Source organism: Lagenorhynchus albirostris, chromosome 14 (genome assembly GCF_949774975.1).
Source record: "Lagenorhynchus albirostris chromosome 14, mLagAlb1.1, whole genome shotgun sequence".
NCBI classification, from domain to species: Eukaryota; Metazoa; Chordata; class Mammalia; order Artiodactyla; family Delphinidae; genus Lagenorhynchus; species Lagenorhynchus albirostris.
Window position 1 is genome coordinate 33,740,785 of NC_083108.1, and position 12,157 is coordinate 33,752,941.

Consider the following 12,157-nt stretch of genomic DNA (forward strand, 5'->3'; position numbering starts at 1 on the left):
ATAAAAAAAACTTGATAAACCTTTAGCCAGACTCATCAAGAAAAAGAGCGATAGGATGGAAATCAATAAAATTAGAAATGAAAAAGAAATTACAGTGGACACCACAGAAATACAAATCATCATAAGAGACTACTACAAGCAACTCTGTGCCAAGAAAATGGATATTCTGGAAGAAATGTACAAATTCTAAGAAACATATAAGCTTCCAAGACTGAACCAGGAAGAAATATAAAATATGAACAGACAAATCAAAAGTAATGAAATTGAAATTGTGGTTAAAAATCTTCCAACAAACAAAAGCCCAGGACCAGGATTCACAGGTGAATTCTATCAAACACTTAGAGAAGAGCTAACACCCATCCTTTTCAAACTCTTCAAAAAAATTGCAGAGAAGGGAACACTCCCAAACTCATTCTATGAAGCCACCATCACCCTGATACCAAAACCAGACAAAAATACTACAAAAAAAGGAAAATTACAGACTAATATCACTGATGAATATAGATGCAAAAATCCTCAACAAAATACTAGCAAACAGAATCCAACAACATATTAAAATGATCATACACCACGATCAAGAGGGATTTATCCCAGGGATGCAAAGATTCTTCAATATACACAAATCAGTCTATGTGATACATCATATTAACAAATTGAAGAAGAAAAAAACATATGATCATCTCCATAGATGCAGAAAAAGCTTTTGACAAAATTCAACACAGATTTATGATAAAAACTTTCCAGAAAGTGGGCAGAGAGGGAACCTATGTCAACATAATAAAGGCTGTATGTGACAAACCCACAGCAAACATCGCTCTCGATGGTGAAAAACTGAAAACATTTCCTCTAAGATCAGGAGAACACAAGGATGTCCACTCTCACCACTATTTTTCAACATAGTTTTAGAAGTGTTAGCCATGAAATCAGAGAAGAAAAAGGAATACAAATTGGAAAAGAATAAGTAAAACTGTCACTGTTTGCAGATGACATGATACTATCCATAGATAGTTGTAAAGATGCCAACAGAAAACTATTAGAACTAATCAATGAATTTGGTATAGTTTCAGGATACAAAATTAATACACAGAAATTGCTTTCATTCCTATACACTAACAATGAAAGATCAGAAAGAGAAATTAAGCAAACAATCCCATTCACAATTTCAACAAAACAAATAAAATACCTAGGAATAAACCTACCAATAGAGGTAAAAGACTTGTACTTAGAAAACAATAAGACACTGATGAAAGAAATCAAAGATGACACAAACAGATGGAGAGATATCCCATGTTCTTGGATTGGAAGAATGAATATTGTGAAAATGACTATACTACCCAAAGCAGTCTACAGATTCAATCCAATCCCTATCAAATTACCATTGGCATTTTTTACAGAATTAGAACAAAAAATCTTAAAATTTGTATGGAGACACAAAAGACCCCAAATAGCAATCTTGAGGGAAAAAAAAATGGAGCTGGAGGAATCAGACTTCCTAACTTCAGACTATCCTACAAAGCTACAGTAATCAAGACAATATGGTACTGGCCCCCAAACAGATGTACAGATCAATGGAATAGGTTAGAAAGCCCAGAGATAAAACCACATACCTATGGTCAACTAATCTATGACAAAGGAGGCAAGGATATGCAATGGAGAAAAGAGAGTATCTTCAATAAGTGGTGTGGGGAAAACTGGACAGCTACATGTAGAAGAATGAAATTTGAGCTCTCCTTAACACCATATACAAAAATGAACTCAAAATGGATTAAAGACCTAAATGTAAGACCAGACACTATAAATCTCTTAGAGGAAAACATTTTTTGACATAAATTACAGAAAGATCTTTTTTGACCCACCTCCTACAGTAATGAAAATAAAAACAAAATAAACCAAAGGGACCTAATGAAACTTAAAAGCTTTTGCACAGCAAGGGAAACTATAAACAAGACAAAAAGACAACCCTCATAATGGGAGAAAATATCTGCAAATGAGTCAACGGACAAAGGATTCATCTCCAAAATGTATAAACAGCCTATGCTGCTCAATATTAAAAAAACAAACAACCCAATAATAAAATGGGCAGAAGACCTAAACACATTTCTCCAAAGAAGACATACAGATGGCCAAGAGGCACATAGAAAGCTCTTCAACATCACTAATTATTAGAGAAATGTAAATCAAAGCACAATGAGGTATCACCTCACACCAGTTAGAATGGGCATCATCAGAAAATCTACAAACAAAAAATGCTGGGGATGGTGTGGAGAAAAGGGAACTCTCTTGCACTGTTGGTGGGAAAGTAAATTGATACAGCCACTATGGATAACAGTATGGAGATTCCTTATAAAAATGAAATATAGAATTACCATAAGATGCAGCAAACCCACTAGTGGGCATATACAGAAAGAAAACCTTAATTCAAAAAGACACATGCACCCCAATGTTCATTGCAACATTATTTACAGTAGCCACTTCATTGAAGCAACCTAAATGTGCATTGACAGATGAATGGATAAGGAAGTGGTACCTATATACAATGGAATATGACTCAGCCATAAAAAAGGTATGAAATTGGGTCATTTTTAGAGACGTGGATGGACCTAGGGACTGTCATACAGAGTGAAGTAAGTCAGAAAGAGAAAAACAAATATTGTGCATTAATGCATATCTGTGGAATCTAGAAAAATGGTACAGATGAACTGGTTTGCAAGGCAGAAATAGAGACACAGATGTAAAGAAGAAACGTGTGGACACCAAGGGGTAAAAGGTGGTGTGGTGATGGTGGTGGAATGAATTGGGAGATTGGGATTGACATATATACAGTAATATGTATGAAATGGATAAACTTTTCAGCCAACCCAATACATTTCTCTGTGCTTTTTCCCAGACCTTGCTACCTGAAAAAAGTGAAACTTGAAAATTAGGGCAGCACTTATAGTGGTGGATTTGCTCATAATTTTCACATTTTTAGGATGTCAGGAGTTTGAATAAATGATTTCCATGAAGAAGATGAGGAGAGACAAACATTAAAACATCATCAGACCACTGATTTTCAACCATATCTACTTGATAAAATGCATTAATTTGTTATTAAAAGCAGTCCATACAAATGTAAGCACATGTTTTCAATAAAATACAGTATGAGAGAAATTGAAGGCATATGGAGACAGAGTATGTACTGGGTTATGGTTATTAATGCAATCAGGTCATTCTGACCCATTGCATTTTACATATACTATTATTAAATATATTAAAGATACCCCATTGCTAACTTGATGTGAAGACCAATAAAAAGCCTGTGAACAGAGAAATGAAGTTCAAGTGATAATCACACCAAGGCAACTTTGCACTGTGTCAACCAATTAACTAAAAAATCCTTAACGAACTTTGTGATGCATGTGCCCTTATATCGTATGGCAGAGAGCTTGGTGGTTGGGGTGGGGAGCTGATAGAAGATGGAAGGGATAGGTATATGGAGTCTAGCACCCTGCCAGGGAAAACTGTGGACCCTTGCTAAGTTGAAAAATTCTCAAACTGGTGTACACACACCAGTGTGTCAGAAAGAATATGTGAATCAATACAGTAAACATTGACCAACTTCCTGGGACTCTCAATTTTTAGCATAAAAAATTTAAGAAAGTGAAGTGAGAAGTAATTTTAAACATTTTTAGATTATAACAAACACCAATATATTATGGAATAAAATTCAAGAGATGCATGCATTTATAATATAAAAGGGGAGACTTCAAAGAAAGTTCACACTTGCTATGGGCCAGTTAAATCTAGATCCCAGAGCCCTGGGTGCACACATCATTTTCTCTGTGCTGACATAGATAAATCAGTGAAAAAGTTGGAGAAATACTTTCCCAAAATAGCTTTCTTTTGTGGATTCTTTCTAAATCCATTGGCACCAGGAGGGGAAATATTAAATTCTACCATTGAAACAGATTGTCTAATTAGTGAATTTTTTTAATAATTTCAGGCTGAGATATCACTAGAGATTTAACAAAAGATATAACATTTTAGCTTCTCCCAAAATAGATGGTAAAGTAGATTCCAATTTTGGTGTAACTAAACTCCTAATAAACCTAAAGTCCCTGAATAAAGAGGTACCCCTGCTTACTCTGTCTGTGAAATAGGGCTAGGTACATCCAGCTTTAGTGTGGCAGACTCAGGTCAAAGGCTGTAAATTAAATGATTCTCTTTCAGGAAGAACACAGACTTCCCTATGAATGTGTTACTTTCTAAACCAGGAGGTAGAGAGAAAGTCTGTCTCATAGTAACAGACAAGTTAAGTCCTAGTTATAGGACAAGACTGCTGTCTAGGTCAGGTAGTAGCAACTTCAGCCCACAGGCCATATCTGATGCACTGAGTGTTTCTGTATGGCCCACAAACTAAGAGTGGTTTTCACATTTTTAAAGTTTTAAAAAATTCCCCCCAAATATTATTTCCTGATAAATGAAAATTACATAAAATTTAAATTTCAGTGCTAGAGTTTTATTGGAATGCAGCCACACCATTTGGTTTATGTAATATTTGTGGTTACCTTTGTGCTACAACAGCAGAGTTGAGTAGTTATAACAAAACCTAACATACTTAGTATCTTTTTTTTTTTTTTCACAGAAAAGGTTTATCAACTCCTGGTTTAGAGTCTTATAGCTTAATGTGTAGGTCTAGGACCAACATCATCAGTACCATCTGGGAGATTTTTAGAAATGTAGAATCTCAGGCACAACCCCCTGTCTGCTAAATTAGAACTGGAATCATAGCAAGTTTCATTATTAATTTTTAGGCAAAATAAAGTTTTAGAATCACTGGTCAAGGTCACAAAGACCTTGAAGAAATATGTGCTCCTCTCTAGCTCCACTTGGTTAAAAGGTAAAGGAGAATTCAGTTTTAGATCAGGACTACATGAACTAATAACTCTCCACTGTTGCTGAAAATGAATATAAACTCTGTCATCATTTTTTGCCCAGGGAAAACTTTTTGATTAAACTGAAAAGATACAGAATGAAGAGCAGATATCTAGGCTGTAATGATTCTTCAAAACAAAATTTCTCCCAAGAAATTCCTTCACTGAAAGAAGATGCTCTTAGGCCAACCCTGGATCCCAGGATACCCAGGGTCTATAGCTCTGATGAAGCTATATATGCTGGAATATAGCTCTGATAAAGGGTGTCTGAACTCATTAGTTAGAGAGATGACAAAGAGAATCTCATTCAGTATTTTTGAGATTTATTGAATTTTGTACTGCCACGAAACCCCTTTATTGTTCCCTTTTTTACCTTAATGCTCCTTTCAACCCCAACAAACACATTCACAAAGAAACACAAACACACACACATAGCACCTGTGATTGATTTGAACAGTCACCACAATTCCTTCTTCCTTTTTTATTATGTGTGGAGAAAGAAATTTAAAAATAATCTCTATTAGCTGAAAAATCATAGAAACAATTTAAAAATGAGATCCACTGTGTTATTTTCTATAACTGTGACTGTAGACACAAGTGACCAGGAAACAGTAAGACTAAGTGAGACAGTTGTTACATACCTGATGGAGTGAGATCCATCAAAAGCAAGAAAAGGTATTTCTACCTTCTATGTACACCAGGCAATGCTACACATACCTTTTTTGCTACGAGTAAATAAATCTGCATAGTAGAATGTATGGAACTACTGAATTTAGCAGGACCCCCAAAGTCACATACATTAAGTCTGTGGTAAATGTTCACTGTAATGACAATGTTCCTGGTGTTTAGCATTTCTGAGTTCCCTGCCCCCGCCCACCACAAGCTTCACAAGTCTTTTAGAAAAACACTGTATCATTTTACTATTGATTTTTAAGTACACACTTACTTCAATGCACACTTACATCAGGCACTGTGCTAAATACATTATAGACATTAGCTCATTTAATTCCTAAAACACAATGCAGGTAATGTGGACATCATAACCCTATTATAGAGAGGAAGGGACTGAGCATCAGAAAGATTCAATAACTTGCTCAAGTCATGGGTACTATGAGAAGAGCTAGGCTGTAACCCTACATTCTTTATATCTTGTTATATTGTCAAACTACGGTGGCTCCAAGAGATGACTCTGAAATATCAAGATGTATCCCTTCAAGGACATTCATACCCTCCCCATTGTTTCTAGTCAACTTTCACAAAGGCTTGATTACACTAGAACCTTTCTGAACACTATACTCATATTATAGTGTAGTTAAACGAAACATGATCTTAATCAACAATGGGAAGTTCTTGTCTGCTCCACTTGTGTGTACCTAAGGTTGACATGCATTATTTTTCCTCCTTCTTCTAGACTTTAAGCAGAGACCTTCTCTTAAAAAATGTTTAGGTATATATAAAATTCAAAGTAAAGATTTATTGAATATTGGGTGAAAGTACACACACAAAAAAATACCAGTCAAATATAATGCTTACTCTGTTGTAGTTTTTCATTAACATAAGATGCAGTATGCTAAACTGTGTGGGAGACAAAAACATGTAAGAGCAATAATAAACAGTTTTTTTCAACATTAAATTGGGCTAAAATTATAAACACCTGTATCTTTTTTATGTTTCATAGAAAAAATGAACAATCCCCTCACTCTTTCACCTTTTATCCTTAATCATGAAACTGAACAAACCTGTAGCTAAGGGGCCTTGATTTTCCTGCTATCCTTTGAATTAGAGCTGGGAAGACTCTCTTGTTCTTTTTATCTTCTTATCCAGTGAGCATTTGTCTTTCATAAATCATGATTTTTTTTAGTATCAGAATAAGAGAAAAAAAGTCATCATCACTCTGTGGAACATGGGTTACACATTGCCAAATATTCACCCTTTGGGAAACAGGTATCAGTGGCCCCATGACCTATAATGTGTGCTCAATATAATCACAGGACTGTGCCACCTCTTTACAAATTCCATGAATCCCTGTAAATAATTATGATATAAAATGTCAGAAAAAATAATCATCAGGATGGTAGGTTGAGTCACAAATAAACTTAGAGTCGTCCTGAATATCCTTTAAGATAAAAATCTGTCATCTACTTAAAAACATGAAATAGATCAATACAAATCATGTTTCAGTTTCCTCATAAAACAGTGTGAAGATTGAATGAGATAATAGAAATAAAGCATTTAAAGTGTCTTGCACACAATAACTGCTCAGTAAATATTAGTAATGATTTAATAATTATCAGTTATATTCAAGGATTCACTTCATTTTGGTCAATAGATTTTCATCAAATATTAATGACCATCAGTATTATACAGTGTCTTTAGAAAGTGGTAATTAGACTGCTGTAGGCTGACTAACATGGAAATGAAAGGCAAATATATTCATACCACTCAGATGTGAAAGTCAAGCCCCCTCATGGGGTTTTTCATGGGACACCTACCCTGAGGGTACAGAGTCAGTTTGAATGTCCTTCCTTCCCAGTGGGAGTCCCATTTCTAGGACTCAGTGTCCTGTCATCTCTTTCAGAGCCACAGCAGGATGCCTGATTGGGGCTTAATGAACAGCCTTTGGGGAATTTCACATAAGTTGTCATTAATGCTTTGCATATTTGCAAGGTGAATCCATCCCATTCTTCAATAGATCTTCATCACAATAGCTTGTGTGTACTTTCATCTATCTTGCAGTAGAAAAGGTGAAAGGGGAATGTAGGGATACATTGCAGCATAAAAGATATTCAGAACCCAGACTGGATTATAGGTTGATGTTGATTATACTGTTTAGTTGGGGGGGGGGCTGGGGAACGGGATGATAGGTGTGAGTGTGTGACTACTTTTCTGCTTAACATACATTTATATATTTATATTTCAGAAAAAGGTTTTAGAAGACAGTACCATGCCTTAAACTTACTTTCTTATTTATATGTGTTCTACTTAATTGAATCTTTCCTGATTATAATGCTCCCATATCCTTCATGTATTATGGTTGTTTTTATCTGAACACCATTTCACCTATGCTTTCAAATTTGCTTGCATAAAAGTCTACAATATAGTTCCACAATTTTTAAAAGTCTATTTGTTTCAGCAGTTATGTCAAAGAATCAGTTGATCTAAGAAAGAAAGGGAAAATTTTATTCTAGCCAAATTTGAGGATTATAATCCTGGAAGAGCATCTCAGAAAGCTCTGAGAGCTGTCCTGCTCCTTAGAAGTTAAGGCACAGTTATATAAGTTTTTTGAGACAGAGGGCTGTACCTCAAAGGACATATTACTGACAGTTTACATAAGCCAGATCTAAGTGGCATGTGATCCCTTATGAGCTCAAGAAGGAATCCTATCTTTAAGGAGTTGTCTTATTGATACTAGGAGAATATTGCTTCTTATAGTTGAGCAGGTATTTCTGCTGATGGGAAAGTTGTGGTCAATGTATAATGCGGATACACAATGCACAGTGTAGGGGGAGAGAGAAGGCCTAAGGGCAGAGAAAAAAATTTTGTTTAATTTTTTCTTGTCCTGCCATAAAATATGAATTTTATTTCACAGTTATTTCCCATTTCTCACATCTTGCATATTTTTGCTTTCTCCCTTTATTTTTTGATTAAATAAGCTAGTGGTTTGCTATTTTGTTAAATTTTTCAAAATTTTAATAACAGATTTTTCATTTATTCATTATGTCTATTTTTCTATTCTCTTCATTAATTTGTTTTTTATTTTTATTCTCTTTATCTCTTTTCTTTCTTTGTGTTTGCTTTGTTCTTTTTCTAGTATTTTTCTTGAGCTGGGAATGTATGTCTTTTACTATCATTCTTTCATTTTTACTGATAAAAGAATTTAATGCTATGTATTTTCCTGTGATCACTGCTCTAAATTCATCTCATATGTTATGATCTATAGTGCTTTCATTGCCATTCTTTTCATAAAAATTTGCAATTTCAGTTTGTATCCCACATTTTATTAAAGAACTGGTTAATAAGCAGCTTTTTTGCTTTCCACTTGGAAAGGCCTTTTGTTTTTTTTTGTTTTTGTTGATAATTTATTATCTTATTCATTTCTATCAGAGTGTTGTTTGTATTTCCACTTTATGGAAATTATTAATATTTTCTTTATAACTTGGCTTATGATCAGTTTTTGTGACTGTGTTGTGGGTGATTGAGAAGGATCTGTATTCTCTGTAATAATGGTGTAAAGGTCAATATATATACATAAGATCTCTCTTAATGGTTACTATTTTATCTTCTCTATTTTTATTTATTTTTGTCCACTTCATCTGTCTTGTTCTTGAATGATGTATAAAAGTATCCTATTATTAAAGTTTATATTTATGTCTCCTTATTTCTCCTGTACTTTTTGTTTCATAAAGGTATTCATTGTGTTCCTTGGTGCTTAAATATTCATAAATATTATATCTTCATTGTAGACTGTAGTTTTAGCATTAAAAAAATTGTTCTTTTTCACATTTAAAGGTTTTCAGTTTGATTTCTACTTTTCTGCTATTAAGATTACTACTACCATTCTATCTGTTTCCATTTTTATGGTATACTTCTGCTCATTCCTTTATATTTAGTGTTTCTGAGTTTATTTAGTTTAGGTGTTTTTTATTTCAGAGAGCATGCAGTTTGGTTCTGCTTTGTGAACCAAATATGAAATTATTATTTTTTATTAGGTGACTTGAGCCTGTTCACATTCATCAAAATGACTTATATGTTTGAGCTCAACAATATTTTGCCTCTACACATATTTTTTTCTAATATTTGTTACATTTCTTTCCTTACATGATTTATTAAATATTTTCCTGTGGTATTTAAGGAGGTGTATATTTTTGTTCTAGTGGTAATATTTGTATTTGTACCTTTGCTAAATGATCTTAGCCTCCTTTTTTCTAATTTAACAGTTTCTACTGATTTATCAGTTTTTTTTTCAATGTCCTCTAATGTTGATCTATAGCCTATATAACAAGGAATTTTTCTATTTCTTTTGGTTTTCTCTTTCATCTTTTTAATCATTAATTATATTATTTCTACTCTGTCACAGCATATAGAATTTTTACATTAATATGTAACTTTTTTCACAATATATAATATTTGTACCTTAGTTTTCCACTATCATCATGTTTTATACATTTTAGGAGAAAAAATCAAGAGGAAGGTAACTATGCTACTGACATTGCTTTGGCTACCAGGAAGTACCTGCCTCCACATTTTGAAATGGTTTACATCTCTGGTTACTTTAGATCTAGGGTTAGTAAAAGCTTGTTACTAGCCCTGGGACTTTGACAATTCTTAGTGTTTGTTCCATATTCTGACCTTGGAAATAACCCATTAATTAAAATTTCCCAAAATTACCACTTTGAAGGTTCTGAATAACATTACAAAGTCTGCTATTAATGTTTTTTCTTATTTTTCTTAGTATATCTTGATGTTTTGTTTAAAAGTGTTAGTATTATGCTATTTGGAGTATAGATATTTCTATTGGTTATATTCTGTGGTGAATTTTAACTTTTAGCAGCTAAAAGTGATTTTTTTTTTCTTTCTAGAGCTTTTGGTCACAATTTTGACCCTTTCTTTTTCTTTGACTTTTTCTAGAATATTTTTGCCAATTAAAATATTTTCAATATATTTGAGTTATTTTTATGTGCATGTGTATGTTTGTGGTGATGGCTTCTATATATCATGGATTTAGTAGAGTTGGAATTTTATTTTGTGACAAAATAATGACATCTAAAAGAAAAAAAAAACACACAACCAGATGGGTAGAACAGGTAGAGCCTCAATATAGTTGAGACCCATACCTCTGTCCACAAAACAGAAGAAAAGTTACAACTGCAGAGGTTCTACCCAAGGAGCCAGGAGTTCAAGCCCCACATTGTGCTCCTCAGCCCTGGGGGTCCTGTGCCAGGAAAATGAGGTCCCAAAAGTTCAGCTTTGAGGTCAGCAGACTTTACTTTCAGAGACATGGGGACTGGCCAAAATAGAGAGCACACACTTAAAAGGCACACACAAATTCTCACACACCCTGGGACCCAGGGCAGAAGCATTAATTTGAAAGGAGCCTGGACCAGACCTACCTGCTGATCTTGGAGAATCTCCCAGAGAGGCAGGAGGCAACTGCAGCTCACCTTGGGGACACAGACCCTGACAGCAGCAATTTTGGGGAGCTTGTAATACCATGTAGATACTGGCAGGTGTAGATACTGGCAGGTGTGATGTAGATACTGGCAGGTGTGATTTTGTAGATACTGGCAGGTGTGATTTTGGAATCCTCCCTCTAGCTTAGCCTCAAGACCCAGACCTGCCCCCTCCAAGGAGCCTGTAGGCAACAGTTCTAGGTTGCCTCAGGCCAAGCAACTAAGTGGGTGGAGAGAGACCCCACCTACCAGCAGACAGGCTGCCTGAAAACTCCCTAAGTCCACAGTTTTATGTAGACAGAGCCATGGCCTCCAGAGTGTCCAGGAACAAGCTCCACCAACTAGTGGACAGGAAACAGCCCCAGAATTCCTGGCCATGTCCACCAGTGAGATGGCTCTAGCCTCAGGACCAGCCTCACTCACCAGTGGGCAGACAGTAACCTCAAGACAATAGCGGCCCCAAGGAGCTTCAAGATGGCGGAAGAGTAAGATGCAGAGATCACCTTTCTCCCCACAAATACATCAGAAACACATCTACATGTGGAACAGCTCCTACAGAACACCTACTGAACGCTGGCAGAAGATCTCAGACCTCCCAAAAGGCAATAAACTCCCCCACATACCTGGGCAGGATAAAAGAAAAAATAAAAAACAGAGACAAAGAATAGGGATGGGACCTGCACCAGTTGGAGGGAGCTGTGAAGGAGGAAGCCCCTTCACGGGTGGAGACTGCTGGTGACAGAGGTGGGGGGCAGCTTCAGAGCCATGGAGGAGAGCACAACAACAGGGGTACAGATGGCAAAGCGGAGAGATTCCAGCACAGCACTCACCAGCCTGAGAGGCTTGTCTGCTCACCCACCAGGATGGGTGGGGGCTGGGAGCTTAGGAGGTCAGATCCCAGAGAGAGGACTGGGGTTGGCTGGGTGAATGCAGCCTGAAGGGGGCTAGTGTGCCACAGCTTGTGGGGAAGGAGTCCGGGAAAAAGTCTGGAGCTGCCAAAGAGACAAGAGACTTTTTCTTGCTTCTTTGTTTCCTGGTGCATGAGGAAAGGGGATTAAGAGCATCACTTAAAGG